The following is a 16493-nucleotide window of genomic DNA, read 5'->3' on the forward strand; positions in this document are numbered from 1 at the left end:
TAAGAGAATGTCAACAAATAACAATGCTAATGTTATAATTTCATGATAATTTTAAGAGAAATTAAACTCTTTTAATAATAAATTGATTCTTGTACTATTTAAACCCTTTAGATGAGTTCAATTTTTCATCCTGATGATTATAACTCTGTTCTATTTTTGCTTGTAATATGTATCCATTAAGATGTTATTTGCCTATGGCATCTTGTTTCTGCACACAATTTCTTCAGTCATCTTCTAGGAATAATGAAAAAGTGACATTGTCTTAAAGAGTAGAAATTAAAGTTTTTTGATGGTTTTGACAAGACTCCCTCTTTGACCAAGCTTTATTTTTTTCAGCTTTGAGATATAATTGACATATAAAATTGTGTAAGTTTAAGGTGTACAACATGTTTATTTTATACCCATATACTGCAAAATGACTACCATCATAGCATTAGCTAACACCTCCATCACATCAAATAATTACCATTTCTTTATTTGTGGTGACAACATTTAAGATCTACTCTCTTAGCAACTTTCAAATATATAATACAATATTATTAACTATAATCACCATGTCATACATTAGATCCCCAGAACTTACTCCATTTATAACTGGAAGTTTGTACCATTTGATTAACATCTCCCAATTTCCCCGACTCCCCAGCCTCTGGTAACCATCATGTGAGTCTGTTTCTGAGTTTGAATTTTCTATATTCCACATATGAGTGAGATCATCAGTATTTGTCTTTCTCTGACTTATTTTACTTAACACAATACCCTCAAATTTCACTCATGTTTTTGCAAATGGCAGGGTTTCCTTTTTTCTCATGGCTGAATAATTCCATTGTGTGTATATATATGTACACAACATCTTCTTTGTCAATTCATTTGTTGATGGACATTTAGGTTGTTTCCATATTTTGATTATTGTCAATAATGCTTCAATGAACATGGGAGGGCAGACAGCTCTTTGAGATCCTGTTTTCATTTCCTTCAGCTATATACCCAGAATTAGGATTGCTGGATCATATGGTAGTTCTATTTCTGATTTTTTAAGGAATCTCCATATCATTTTCCATAGTGACTGTACCAACTTACATTCCCACCAACAGTGCACAAAGGTTCCTTTTTCTCCACATCCTCACCAACACTTGTTATCTGTCTTTTTGATGAAACAATTCTAACAAATGTGAGGTAATATTGTGGTTTTGATTTACATTTCCCTGATTAGTGATGGTGTATCTTTTTTGTGTACCTGTTGGTCATCTGTATGTCTTCTTTGGAAAAATTGAGTTCCTCTGTCCATTTTTAAAATCAGATTGTGTGTGTGTGGCTGTTTTTTCTTATTGAGTTATATGAGTTTTTATATTGACATATTTTGGCCATTAACCCTTATCAGATATATGACTTGTAAATATTTTCTCCCATTATGTAGGTTGCCTTTTCATTTTGTTGATGATTTCCTTTGCTGTGCAGAAGCTTTTTAGTTTGACAATTCCATTTATTAATTTTTGCTTTTGGTGTCAGATCCAAAAAATCATTACCAAGACTAATGTCAAGGAGATTTTTTCCCTATGCTTTCTTCTAGTAGTTTTATAGTTCTAGTTCTCATTTTTAGGTCTTTAATTCATTGAATTAATTTTTGTGAGTAGTTTAGACAGGAGTCCTTTTCATTCTTCTGTATGTGATTATCCAGTTTTCCCAACATCATTTATTGAAGAGACTACCCTTGTCTCATTAAGTATTCTTGGCTCCCTTGTAAAAGGTTAGTTGCCAAATATGTGAGGGTTTATTTTTAGGTTCTTGATTCTGCTCCATTGCTTTATGTGTCCATTTTTATACCTCTACCACACTGTTTTGATTATGATAGCTTTGTAGCATAGTTTGAGATCAGAAAGTGTGATGTCTCCAGCTTTGTTCTTCACTCTCAAGATTGCTTTGGCAATGGGTCTTTTGTGGTTCCTTACAAGTTTTAGGATTGCTTTTTCTATTTCTGTGAAAAATGCCATTGGAATTTTGATAGGGATTGTGCTGAGTCTACAGATGGCTTTGGGTATTATGGAGATTTTAAAAATATTAACTCTTCCAATTCATAAACATGGGATATCTTTCCATTTGTTTGTCTCCATGACCAAACTTTAGTTAGGTTCTTCTAAGCTCTCTTGACTATGCCTTGAAATTGGCCTGCCTTTAGCAAGGATCCTGTTGAGTCCAGTTTAGTGAGAAGTACCCACCCCTGATATATGATCAAGTTCCTCATACTCCCCCCTTGATGCCCTTATTATTCACTTTTCCTTGTTGTATTTGGAGTTAAGTTCAATCTCTTTACCCTTTTGAACTAGTCTTGGATCAAATCTTCTGTACTGTTTTAACAAATGACAGAATAATTTTTAAAAAATTTTTAGGAGAAAATACTAATTATCAGTATAAAAATTTGATTTTATATCTAATTATGAGAACAGGTTAGAGAAAGATTTTTTTTTTTTTTTAATGTATGTCAGATTCCTTTCCATTTACCAAGTGTGAGAGCTGATTTAGCACATCAGTGAAGAAACCTGATACAGGTACTAGCTATGTTAATTAACTATATGACCTTGGACAAGTTTTCAAACCTTTAATGACTTTCATTTGAAATAAAACAAGAAAATATCCTATTTCCCCAGTCCAGTTATAAGAGGAGTGAGGGGGTTGGGTTGATTACTAGGGAAGGGCTTTTTAGTACAAGAAGCCCTTCTATTGCTATAAATGAAGTGCAGTTTTATTTATCTGTGGTATCGTATTTATTGGGTGAAGGGTTGTATATAAGAATAATAGAATATTTTCAAATAAACAGAAAATGGCAGACAATATCCATACAAGGGAAACATAAGAAAAATTTATAAATTGAGATTAATTTATTTTGGGTGAAAATTCATCTTCAAAATCAACCATCATGCAGACGAAAACACCTTGAACCACATATTCAAACACACAGAATATAAATAGTCCTCTGGGGTCACTCATGGCCAGGAAGAATCTGTGTCCTTAGAAGCCAGAGTGTAAAAAACCCTATCCAAAGGGATTCAAATACAGTGCTCAGAAGGGTATTGCCTCAGTAGAGGGGCCAAAATATCCATCAACTGAAGGTCCCAGCTACCAAAGATTTAAAACAATCCTTCAAAGCATCACTATGATTCCAAATAACGTAATGGCAACCCAGAACAAAGCTCAACATTATTTATAGAAACAAAAATATCCAGTACCCCACAATGTAAAACGCAAATTCCTGGTCTCCTACCTAGAGTTACCAGGTGTGCAATGATACAGAGAAATACAATTCATCACTAGTAGATAAATCAATCAGTAGACCCAGAAATGACACAGATGGTAGAACTGGTACAGAAAGACTTAAAAACAGGCATGAGAATTGGACTCCCTATGGTCAAGCATGGAGGGGAAGCAGAAACATAAGTGCTAGGAAGACACAAACAACCTAAATGGAACTACTAGAGACTAAAAATGCAGTTAACTAACATAAAATATCAAAGCAGACACACAATCCCGTTAAAATCAGGAATCTGAGAAGGGATACGCCATCAAGCAGTTGAGAGGCAGCAGAGAACAGCTTTAAGGTCATGGACTCAGGAGCCACAGTGCCAGGCTCTCATTCCCAGCTCTGAAGTTACAACTGTGGATCCCTGTTTAAGGTAATTACCAGGCTGTGCCTAAATTTCCTTCTCTGTAAAATGAGAACAGTAATAACACCTTCCAACAGGCTTGCTTTGTGTATTAAAATACTTACTATTTGTAAAGAACAGAGAAGTGTGCAGGGCACAAATTTTAAAGGCTCCAAAAATACTTATGAAATAAAATGAAAGACAACCCGTCTATCCTCCCACAAACACACAGGAAACTGGTTCCCTCTCAACTTACCTTCGCTTTTATTCTTGAGTATTTTCTGCAGAGAGTGGGCCTAATCCAGGGCCTGCAGAGAGCCGGCATTTCCTCTGCCCTGCTGCAGTTCACGAGAATCAGGAGCTCCCGGAGTGTAGAAAGGTGTCCGCTCCTCACCGCTTCCAGCATTCTCTGAAGCCCGTGGGAGGTCCGCCCACTATTAAAGGTCCTGGGTGTGATTGGTCCTCTCCCATCACCCAGTAACGCTATACGTCAAGCCGCCTAATAGTCTTCAGGCACTTCTAAGGTTGTCACTCAGTGCATAGAGGTCTTTCCAGACAACGATATGCCTCAGAGGTATTTCCCTGGTATTCTGCCCTCGACCTTGACTAACACTTTGTGCAGTTCAACGTAACTTCCAGGTCAAGTGTAGCTCTCCCAGTAGTCTGTAAACTCGGGGAAATTGTAGAGCCTGTCTGCAAGTGAATTCAGCTGTGAAACAGCTTCCCAGCCCTCATTCTACAATGAAATCAGCTGGAAGGCATTTCGAAGGCCACCCCCCGTGTTTCAGACTTAATTATTTTGGGCTGGGTCCCAGGCATTTGTGTTTGTGAAAAGCCCCCTTGGCGATTCTCATATGCAGCGTGGGATGAAATCTGCTGTTTTCGAGAAACATCGTGCACTTTTCCATGAGCTGCACCTGATTGTAGGGGCCTCCTGGGTCCATTCCCACTTCTTTGTGCTCCAGGGAGGCAGGGACTTTAGTAACTGTGAGTTGCACCCAGGCTGCAGATTAGAACTACCTGGAGAGGGTTTAACTATCCCAGTGAGGGTCCCTTTCCAGAGATTCTCACATAATGATAAAATCTGAAGCCCGAGCACGGGAGTTCTTGAAGATCTCAGGTGGTTCTAATGCACGATGAATGTGGCGAAGCTTCTCTTAAAAGGGTCTGATGGCTGGAGGCCTTTGTTTTACCTCCTGACAAAAAGATGGTGTCTTTCAGAGAATCTCTGGGGCCTGGGGTAGAAGTCGAGGGCCTGATCTAGGAAAGACTTCCTGTGAGATGTGAGATTTTAAGAGGGGCATGTGGATTTAAAGAAAGTGATTTCATTCGATTTTAGGGCTGCTTGTCTTTCTCAGGATGAGAAAATATGGGTATTGAGTTTTAAACCATAGGGAAATTTTTCTAATTTAGGGGAAATCATTTTAATATGTTACTGTAAAACATTAATTTATGAAATTTCTTTGATGAATTTTTGAAGTGAGAAGGGCAACAAGAGAGAATTTTGGAAGGAAAAGTGGTTGAAGTTGATGAAAGTAGAAGATGATCCTGGGTGTTCCTGTGTGAAGGAAGGTCTTCAGAGGTCAAAAACAGGGCTGACTGCTCCAGGCAGCAGTATTTTCTGATGTGCCAATGAAGTGACTAGGAAGTATTTTATTTTCCAAGATAAAACGGGGTCTTTTCAGATTTCTGAGTGACAAAAGGAAATTTTAAAAGAGATCAAGTATCATGAAATAAGGGAGATCGAGCAAATGAGAAGTGTTACAATCGATAGCAATTTCTCTCTAATTCGTGTTGTGAGAAGCTGAAGTAGTGAGAAAGGCGCCAAGCCCTCCCAGGCTGAAGACAATCAGTGAGCAAGAGAAAGGGGGGTGGGGAGCACACCAGATATTGCCAGAGAGGCCTCTCCGTAAATAAGGAGCAAAGCTTCCCACCCTGGCCCATGAGTTTTCTCCTTAAGGGTCAATATGAGTCTTGTAAAGGGAAGTGCATTTCACCATGATTTAGAGCTATTTGTATTCTCAAGGCTATGAGAGGAAACTTGCAAGCTGACAGAAAAATCACCAATCTAAAAAATTTCGAATACCAACATGAAATACAGCTTAGGAAAAAGTTCACACGGTGAATTTTGGGAGTAAAGTGAATCTGGAGGAACCGAGAGGGACGTGGGTAACAGTGATTGAGGTTTCAGTGGGTATGGAGTGGTATCAGTGATTCTGGGTGGAAATAGTTGTCAAACATGAAAAGAGGTTTGAGGAGAAGTCAGAAATCATGGGTGTGAGTGGGATCCAAGGGGAGTTTCTGCTGAGCCCTGGCATTAGAAGACTTGTATCTGTAGATAATAGGGAGCCCTTTCAGGCTCTTTAATACCAAAAGAAACATTTTAAGATGGACATCATGTTGTCCGGAAACATGAATTTGGACCCGAGAGAGAGAATTTCATTTGGAAAGGGAGTTTGACAGTCTTACCCAAACTGTGAAAGGAGAGCTGATGGAGAGGATAAGAGAGAGAACAGAGGGGTCATTGACAGACTTCCTGGCAGTGAATATCATGGTGCAGGGGGTCCTGGAGGCCCTTGGGGCAGTAACTGGCCCCAGTACCCAGGAACTGACTACCACCCACAGTGGACACTGGGCATCAAGGCCCTGATTTTCAAAGGAAGTGCTGAGTTCCATTTGTTCTGAGATCTCAGACACATCCTTTGTTCTCTTTGATTCCTGGTATCTTCCACTGAAAAGGTGGGCAGGGGGGTGGGTGACTTAAATCTTACATGTAGTTGAGTCAGGCTAATCCTGGGCCTCATCCCTTTTTATTAATTTAAGGACTAGGACTTTGATTGCAGGTGCCAAATCCCTTCAGCTGTACCTAAACTGCATTTGATTGGATAACTGGGAGAGGGTATGCCTACTTCAGCTATAGGGCAGTGATTCTAAAGGATTCTGGGCCCTACACCCACAACAACAAAATAAGAGACTGTCTCATCTCTACAAATGCACTCTCCTGATTTCTGAATTATTTTTTTTTTAACTTCACTGAGAGCTTCCTGTCAAACAGGAAGTGCTGAAACCCCAGCCTCTATAAAACTGTGGAATTAGCTGGGTTTTCTTCACTCTGGGATCAAATCAGTTTGGGCACTAAAGGTCTTTCCCATGGACAATAGCAATAGCATCCTCAGGGGCAACCCTGCTTGTATTGTCCTTGGTGTTCGGACCAGATCTCCTTACAGGGGTTTACTGGAAGAGGTCGTTGCCCTGGGGGGTGGGGTGGGTAGGGGAAGGGCCTCTGAGCCTATGGTGGTGGTGCTCCAGTCCGATGCCTGACCCATGCCTGTTGGTGAAGGTTGGGTTGGATTTCCCACACCTGTGGGTCCTAGCGGTAACCCTCTGCCTGAGATTTAAAACACAAGTAGTGGTTCTAAACCAACCCTGCCCCCAGCTGCAAATGTTCATTTCCATCCCATGGGTGAGATAATGGGGGTCCTCTAGTGACCCATCAGCCAACTGAGTTCTCACAAAACTTGTATTCTCTATGGGTAAGCAATATTATGCAAGGGACCACAATAGTAGCTATTTTGCCTTATTTTAGTCATTGTTAGAAAAGTGAAAAAATAAGGTTGTGTGTGTGTGTGTGCATGTGTAAATGACAGTAAAAGTTGTTCAAGAGAAGAGATTTATGAAATTGGAATCTCCACAAAAGAGAGGTAAAATAATGTTTATAAACTTGATCCATGAAATGTGGAGAAACAAGTTTAAGACACAATATAATTATATACTTAAAACAGTTTACATTTATATGCCATGTATGCACATTATCCAAAAGTGAGTGCCGAAGTAAGAAGCATCAGCTGCAGCTTCACAAAGAGTGAACTGAGGTCCAGGAACATTAAATATTAGGACTCTGCTCACTCACACAGCCAGAAAATGCTGACAGTAGCATTCCAACCCATTGATTCCCTTAGCCACAAGTGGTCTCTGATGGTTAATGACCCTCCATGCAGCAAGAAAATTGAAGAGAGTAAGAGGGATGACAAATCCCATGTCACCAGGAAGCTGGGCTCCCTCCCTGCCCTTTGGCCTCTTTGCATTTTTGAGTCCCATCCAAGCCCTGGGTACATGGCAGAACTAGAGGCTCCTCCAGTCCAATCTCACATTTACTTTTCATTCCATTGGGATTGAGGAAGAGAAGGACTCATCAATTCCCCTGTTGCTCAAGTGGAATTTGGGTCCCGGTTCAAATTTTAAGTTCGGGATTTGGATCAGAGACAGGGGAATTTGATGACTGCTTCTGGGGTGGGGTTTGCTGGGAGAAAGGTAGGAACCAGGCATGGAATTGCATGGAGGGCTCAGGATTCCAAGTGCCCATCTGGGGGAGGGCAAAGGAAAAAAGAAATAGTTAAAAAAACAGGGAGATGTCAAACAAGAGTTACTGGACATAAAAAAGTATTGAAGGATAAGACAGAATAATCTTAGCAATTAATACTAAATTAGAAGTTGATCAACCGAAAATATAATAAATGGATTTTAGGCAAGTTACGAATATATGTATGAGAACAAAAGAGAACAAAACCTTAAAAATAGCTAGAAAGGATTACAGAGAGTAGTAATTTTTAAAGAAGTAAAAAATACATCAAACATATGCCTACTTGAATTCTATGCAGAAAAACCAAACAGTGCAACAGAATTAATACTTAAAGTGATTTTCCAAGACAACTCTATGGAAATAAAAAACTTACATATTAAAAGGATACCTGGTGTATCTGGAAAGATTGATTAATGTTTGTCATCTCAAAACACATAGTAAAAGTATTTGATTTTAAAGATAACAAATTCCCCTGGAAAATCAATAAAATATAAAACAAAACAAAAACCAAGTCACTTACATAGAAAAATCATTTGACATCAGATTTTTTGACAAGAACAGACAAATAAAGACAACCTTATAGTAGTATCAAAAAAAAAAAAAAGAAACGCTTAAGGATAGGCATATGTGGGCCAAGGATTTTATTTCCAACCAAACTGTCCTTCAATTATCATGGTAATAAAAACAGATTTAAACATGCCAAAACTCAGGGAATACTGTATCCAAAAGCTCTTTCTGAGTAATATACAAAAACATTGAGCATCATACAATCAAGAATTGACTGTGATATTTTTGGCAAAATAATTTAGAGTGACCACTGAATATATTTAATTGTATACTTAAGAGAGTCAAGGGTAGAAGAATAGAATATAATTGTTACCTGCCCTGACATTAAAAAGTAATAACACTAGAAAAAGGAGAAAGAGAAGGTGAAGAAGGAATTAGAATAAGCTCAGCAATGGTCATTTAAAAAATAGGTGGAGTCAGTGTGTATCACTGTAAACTGATAAATCAAATACAGGTTTCGCCAGTATCTGAAAGTAGAACATTTCTATGAAACTTTCGTAGGCTGAAATGGCATAAAACAAGAAGCAATTACCTCAGGACATATCTTGCTAACAGATGCACAAAATAAACTGAGATCAAGCACAGATGCTCATGGACACAGTTCAAAGCTATGGTGGCTTGGTGCTGAGATGCTGAGTGCAGTTCCCGGGGAAGGAGCTTGCTGTGCCTTTCTCACTGCTCTGGGTGCGTGCTGCCTCTATAACTGTAGCTGCAAAGCAAATGCTGAATGCTATTTTCACTTTTCACCTCTTTTCTTAAAAATGCAAGTCCCCTTCAGATTTCTTCTGGTTAGTGAAAACAGGTACTAATGTAGGTCTTTCGTAAAAGGGAAGCAAATTTTTAAAAAGCAGGGAATAACTGTAGTACAAATCTAAGTAAGGTAAAGTGGACCAAGCACATTATTAAAGGTGTTATTAAAAAGGTAATCTCTGGAAGAAAACCCCAAACCTTTATAAATAACAAAAGAAACAGGAAAGGAGAAAATAGAACATATTCAGAAAGGAAAAGTATGTATAAAATATTATACTCAGTTAAGAAGAAATATATCAATCATATCAATAAGCACAAGTGTGCTTAACTTATCTATTAAAAGAAAGAACATTTCAAATTGCCTTACTGACCAAGAATCAACTCTGTTTTAGATAAGAGACACACTAAAATAAAATTATTCAATAAGACTAAAAATAGAAGGGTAAGCAAATATATATGGGAAATCCTTACATCACAAAATGAAACTACCTAGAAACCAAGAGTTCTAATCTGAATACAGATAAGGTGGAATTCAGGCCAAAAACCGTTAAGCATGACAATGATGAACAACTCAAAATATTACAGAACAAAATGTACAATGTTGATAGAAATAATTATGAATATGCAGCAAATTACACAACAATTACTTAAAACAGAAGCTGCAGGTAATACAAGGAGGAATAAACAGAAATGCATAAATAATAAAATACTTTAACCTTTAACACCTTTAATACACTATGTTTAGTCCAAGAAAGGCTACACAAACAAATAAATAAGGATATAGGAGATCTAAATAATGTAATTAATAAGGTAAGTTTTATTGATATGTTTTGTTATGTATTTATCCATGAAACTTTATATGCTTATAGCACAGAATATACCTTATTCTCAGGCATTCATTTAGTTTCCACAAAAATTGATTTTATATTAAGTATCAATGAATGCTTCATTAAAATCCTTAAAGTAGAAATAACATAAACAATATTCTTTGATCACTACACAATAAAACTAGAATTAATAATAAGAAAAAAAGTAACACTTTCATCTGGTGGGAAATCTGTCATACAATTGCAGGAGAAAAGATAAAATAGAAATAAAAATTTTTAAATGTCTAAAAAATAAAAATGAAAAGAATTAAGGAGATAAAGCACTAAGTAAATCCAAACTTAAAAGATAGTAAGAGAAAAATAAAATAAAAGTAAAATCATAGATTTAAGAAAAAAATGTTCATACAGGATTAGAGAGAGAAAACAGGACAAAATTAGAATTAGTAAATAAAAGACTGATTCTCCGAAAAAAAATAGACAAACACTAAGTAACCTAATAAAAACAGAAAAAGAAAAAGTGCAAATTTATAAGTTAAAAATGATAAAGGGAAAGAACCATTGAAACAGAAAAATATTAGAAAAATTACAAGATTACCCTATATAAATCCATACAAATTATATTTGGAAACCTAGATGAAGAGAAAGTATACAGTGAAAATAAAATTTACCAAATTTTATTAGTGTAGAGATAGAATGGTTAAAACCAAGTTATTTTCATGAAGGAAATAATGTTTTTAAAGACACACTACTCAAAATAGCCCCATATGTAGGTGCTTTCATGCAGAAATTCTTAATACATTGCAGAGACTAGATAATCATAATCATAATGGTACACAGATATTTCTAGAAGGGAAAAATAATTTTTGAATGCTTTTAATGAAGCATATATAACTCTAATATTTACATTGGTAATAATAGCATGAAGAAATATAAATGTAAAATTATAAATAAAACATTAGCGAGTAAAATCCAGTACCACCATAAAAACAAATACATCACAGACCAGTAAGATTTATTCTGGAAATGCAAGAATAGTTCAACATTAGCATATCCATTTGTGTACCTCAGTCCTAAAGTCGGTATCATACCCAGTAATTTAATGAGTAAGTACTTAGTGGCATTCCCACTGGCTCCTGCCAGGGATGGCTTAATGGCTATGCATTCAGTGCAGTCACACAGGTACTCATGTTTAAAAGAGCCCACACTTGGGTTAACACTCTGCTGTAGCCATCTTAAAATCTTAATTTTTCCACAAATGGTCCCACATTTGGTACAGGCCGATCTGGATTTGGATCCAAGCTCTGTAACTCATTATCTGCCTGACCTTGGGCAAGTCACTTAACTTCTCTGTGTCATGCTATTGTTCAGTGCTATGGTGGAGACTGAGGTTGGTATATGACAATGCCAAGCACATAAGAAGTGCCATAGTAAGTGATAGATACATGGTAATTATTATTGATGTGGTTGTGGAGCTGGTGGTTGTAGCTGTGGTTGTTGCTAGTTTTTACCAAGGTCTAGTATCAATATAAAAAAGAGAGAGAGAGTAGGTAACTCCATTTGAAATAGCAGAGATAGCTTCATAGGGAAAGAGATTCCTTAGCTGAGTCTTGAAAGTTGGAGCTCAGTCAGCTATAAAGGAGAAAGGCATTCAAGATGGAGGGAATAGCAAATGCAAAGGTAAAGAGGTTTTCTTGGGCATCTACAGTGGTAGCATGGTGGCCAAGAGCATGGATCTGGGTGGATTTGGGTTAGAATCTCACTTCTAACGTTGGGTAAATCACCTCCCCTCTCTGTGCCTTAGTTTCTCCATCTGTAAAAAGTTGAAATAGTACCTATCTCATAGGGTTATTTGAGAATTGAGAGTTTATGTATGTGAAGTACATAAAAGAGCACTTAGCAAACTGTAAATGCCGAATAGGTGATTTATTGTTAACCAAGGAAATCTGAGTCAGACAAGAAATTTAAAAGGAGCAGGCAAGAGACAGTTCACAGAGGATTCGTCTATCATGCTAAGGACCCTGAATGTGATTTCGCAGGCAGTGGAAAGTCATTAAAGTGTTTAAGCAGAATTGTGACAGGATGTGACCTGCCTTCTAGAAAATTGCTGTGACAGCATTATAGAGAAATGAAGAATTGTGGAATAAAAATTGACTTCCAGTTGCTGTTTCTTTCCCTACTGGCACACCTGACAAAGACAATTTCAGTTTCTAGTGTAAGCAATAGTCAGCATTGAGCAGGTGAATTTTCAGCTCAAGAAAGTGCCTTCCGGCTACAACATCTGTCTTGGGAGGCATCCTGGTGAAGACTCAGCCATAATTCACATCCTAAACACTGCTTACATCCTGCACCCAAGAAGGAGTCAGAATATGCTCTAGATTGCCACCTCTCATGATATCTTTTCCAACCCAATTCCACGCTTGTGGAGTCAGAGCCAGTCCCTTGCTGAGGGCTTGAACCCTTCAGTCCCATGTTACCAGTACATAGCTTCACCATTTGCTAGAGCTGCCAGAGGATCCTTGGATACACTCACCATCGTTCACAGCAGATGTAATGGCAGCCAATAAACAATGTTTATTGAGCACCCACTGTGCTTAGAGCACAGGAATATGGCTACAGAAAACCGCCACAGCAAAGAAAGTAGTGGGAGATGGTTGTACCCCTGATGCAGTAGTGTCTGACACCTCTGTCAATAGCATAAGCTCTTCCAGGCTGTTAAGAATTACTCAGTTCAGCTGAAATGGTGACATGTAGACTTCCCCTCCACCAATTTCTAAGGTGTCTGACAGGTAGGGATTTGCCAGGCATTGGGCAATTCTGAGAGAATATTCTGAATTCTCTTTATGAATCAAAGAAAAAATGTCAGTTTGTCATGCATGATTAATCATCTCTGGATTTCAGTTTGATTTGTTTACTCAGTTTTGAGCAGTAACAACTGTTTAAAATAGTCAAAAACACATTTTGAGTATTATATTTCATTTAAAAATTTTTGATAGCATCAATACTAAATATGTTATTTCCTCCAGCAGTTTGGGAGATTTTGTTGTTTTGTAAAATAAACCATTTTGAACTCTCCTAGAGGGAAAAACACGATGAATACAAGAAAACTGCATTTTGAAAGTTTATTTCTCTATGACGTATCTTGGCACCGCCCATTTCATTATTTAAGATATTCTTAAGCACAAAAGTCATTAACATTAAAATTAAGCTTCCTTGTTATATGTAGAAATATAACTATTTTGGGGGAATGATATTTTTCCTGGGTATATAAAAACCATTTTACATAGTACCATTATCTCATTGTCAATCACTAAGTAATATTGAGCTGTTGTTTGTGGTTACATTCTGCATTTCAAGTTTTCTTTTTTCTGCAAAATATAATTCCCCACAGCCATGCCATAATTATATTTGCAAAGACAGATGAAGGACCTTGTTACAGGTATCAACCTTGTCCAAAAAATGAGATTGAATGGGCTGTCAGATTGTTCAACCCTTCTGAAAGAAAAACATGCTGGAGATCCAGTCTGTGTGACAACAACATGCATTTAACAAAACAAAAAATAATCAATTTCATGCCAGTGACAGGAGGTGATTCAGCTAGCTGGCTGGCAGTAAAGGTTGTTTAGCTGGTTTCAGATTCCTAATTGGGTATCTAGCTTGTTAAGTAGCATCTGGTCTTTAATTAGTTGAAAAATTATTACCACTAAGAGTTCCTTTAAAAAGAAAAAGAACAGAATAATTAAAATGTTAGAATCCATATGGTGGGTGCTTAGCCTCTCTAGTCAACAGCTCTTTTCCTTCTTTATCACTAATATGTTTAAAAATATTCCCATGTCACTTACTTTTTTTTTTTTTTAATTTATTTATTTTTATGGCTGTGTTGGGTCTTCGTTTCTGTGCGAGGGCTTTCTCTAGTTGCGGCAAGCGGGGGCCACTCTTCATCGCGGTGCGCGGGCCTCTCACTATCGCGGCCTCTGTTATTGCGGAGCACAGGCTCCAGACGCGCAGGCTCAGCAATTGTGGCTCACGGGCCCAGTGGCTCCGCGGCATGTGGGATCTTCCCAGACCAGGGCTCGAACCCGTGTCCCCTGCATTGGCAGGCAGACTCTCAACCACAACCACTGCGCCACCAGGGAAGCCCCCACTTACTTTTTAAAGTATACGTCACGTAAATGTAAAACCCCCAAAGACTCCCAGAATGGAATAACCAAAAAAAAAAAGCTGCTTGCCGTTTAATAATTATTTTTGAGCATGAAATTATCTCCAACACCCACACCTCATGGGTGGAATATATAACTGATAAATGAGTCTTACAATTGGTCTCATTATTGAAGGGATTAGTAAATTCCCTGACTCGATTCGTTTTAAATACAGTGACACTGGTGAAAATATCAGTACTTTACAGAGGACAGAAAAATTGCCTTTGCACACAGATTCCATTTAATGATTAGCAGGAAGTTAATATTGCCTATCATTAGAGGAAACCCAAATTTGCCATGGTTTTGTAATTATATTTCTACTTTACTTAGAGATAAAGTTTAAAAAATGTTATGTAGTAATAAACCAGTCTACCTACACACTGTACATGCCATGAAACTCTATAGTTAATTATACACATTTGACAATGCTCTCAGCTCCAGTATTGACAAAGCTGTGCTGAGTAGACCAAATATTTCAAAAAAACATTTTGCTTTTTACCTTTAATATTTTCAGTAGGGGGTGGTGGTATAATAGAAAGTGTATGCATTTTGGTGCTAGCAGACTGAATTCAAATTTTTTTTCTTTCCCTTTTTCTAACCTAATGTACCTTAACTTTGGCTGTCTTTTTTCTTCTATGATGTAAGAATCATAAAATTCAACCTGCTAGATTATAGTGAACTCTACAAAGTACACAGCATTGTTTCTAGAATGTATTACCCACTCCACAAATACTTTTCTTATACTTATTTCTAAATACATGTAATGCATTTCAGTACTGGGAAAATCAATTTTGGGGTCCATTTCATGATTTTATGACATGATACCAGTGAGGAGTGATTTACATAGGATCCAATGTCATTTTGAATAAATATATCATTTATTCACCAATCTTTGAGACTTGGTTACTTTTTGGAACAAGAAGGTCATCTGACTTTTATGTCACTCCCCCCATGGTTACTGAAGATAATGAGACTGATTTGAATGGACATTTTGATGTAATATTTATTCCTCATCCTTCTGAAGTTTCCAACTTGCATGAAGAGGAAGAGTTCTCATATAGGTATCCAAGTCAATTCTTTAAATGTATCTACATTTTAACTTGCATGTGCTTAATAAGCAGAATCACAGTCATGCCCAACACTGTGGTCCTTTGTGGTCACTCCAGGACAATATGTCTTCCCTCTGGACAGAATGAGAACCCATCTTTTTTTTTTTTTTTTAGTGTTTAAATTCTTCTTTAAACCATTTCTTTTCTGTATTTTAATATTAGTTCTTCGAAATTTATTGCAGAACAATAAAATGAAATCCTTTCTAATTAAATGTTTTGTATCAACATTTGTCCCCACTTTTCTGCTTACTTTTCAGCCCTCTCTAAAGTCTCTGGCCATGAAATGTCTCCATCGTTATCTTCTGCATGTTGCTGAGTTCACTGCTGATGTACCGTAGATATCACATTGTCATGATCAGGCAATGCCAATCGGGAGAAACACTGATATGTGGTATAGTAAGATGCAAACCAGGCAAAATAGATTAATAGCAAACATTTGGTTGACATCTCTAATTCCGCTTGGGTTGAAACTAAAACTTGATTGCATGCCTCTGTGGTCTGCCATACTGCCAGCTGCCTTTTCTACAGATGTTCTCAACATACGAAGGGGAGTCTGAGCATTAACCCCCTGCTGCATATCAACAAGATGCCAACGATCATGCAAGAATTTGCTGTCTTTTCAAGAGCTGATCGTTGATATGACATGATGGAAAACCTCATTGTTATACACAGTTACAAATGTCTGTAATTACTGCTGCTATACAACTAAATGATTCAGGTCATCCATTCCATTCTGCTCAGAGGATACCCAAGTGACATTTTACTTTTCCGTGTCCTTGGTTTTCCCCAATTCATGGCAGCTGGAAAGCTCTTTGGCTTAATAGTGACCAGCCTACCTAGAATATTTAAAGTTCCACTACTCTGGTCTATGGGGAGACAGTGACTGTTTCTGAGCTAGTTAAGGACAAGATATAAACAATAATGGAGGATTCCCTGTGTCCTGGATGGACTGGAGAGGGGAAGAGACTGATGCTAGTCTGCACAGGCTCTAGGAAAAACACAAACCTAAGAAAATCATAGAGAAAGGAGGCTTGCTCAGGGAATTT

This window comes from Balaenoptera borealis (genome assembly GCF_965194805.1).
Source record: "Balaenoptera borealis genome assembly, chromosome: 4".
In the NCBI taxonomy this organism is placed as follows: domain Eukaryota; kingdom Metazoa; phylum Chordata; class Mammalia; order Artiodactyla; family Balaenopteridae; genus Balaenoptera; species Balaenoptera borealis.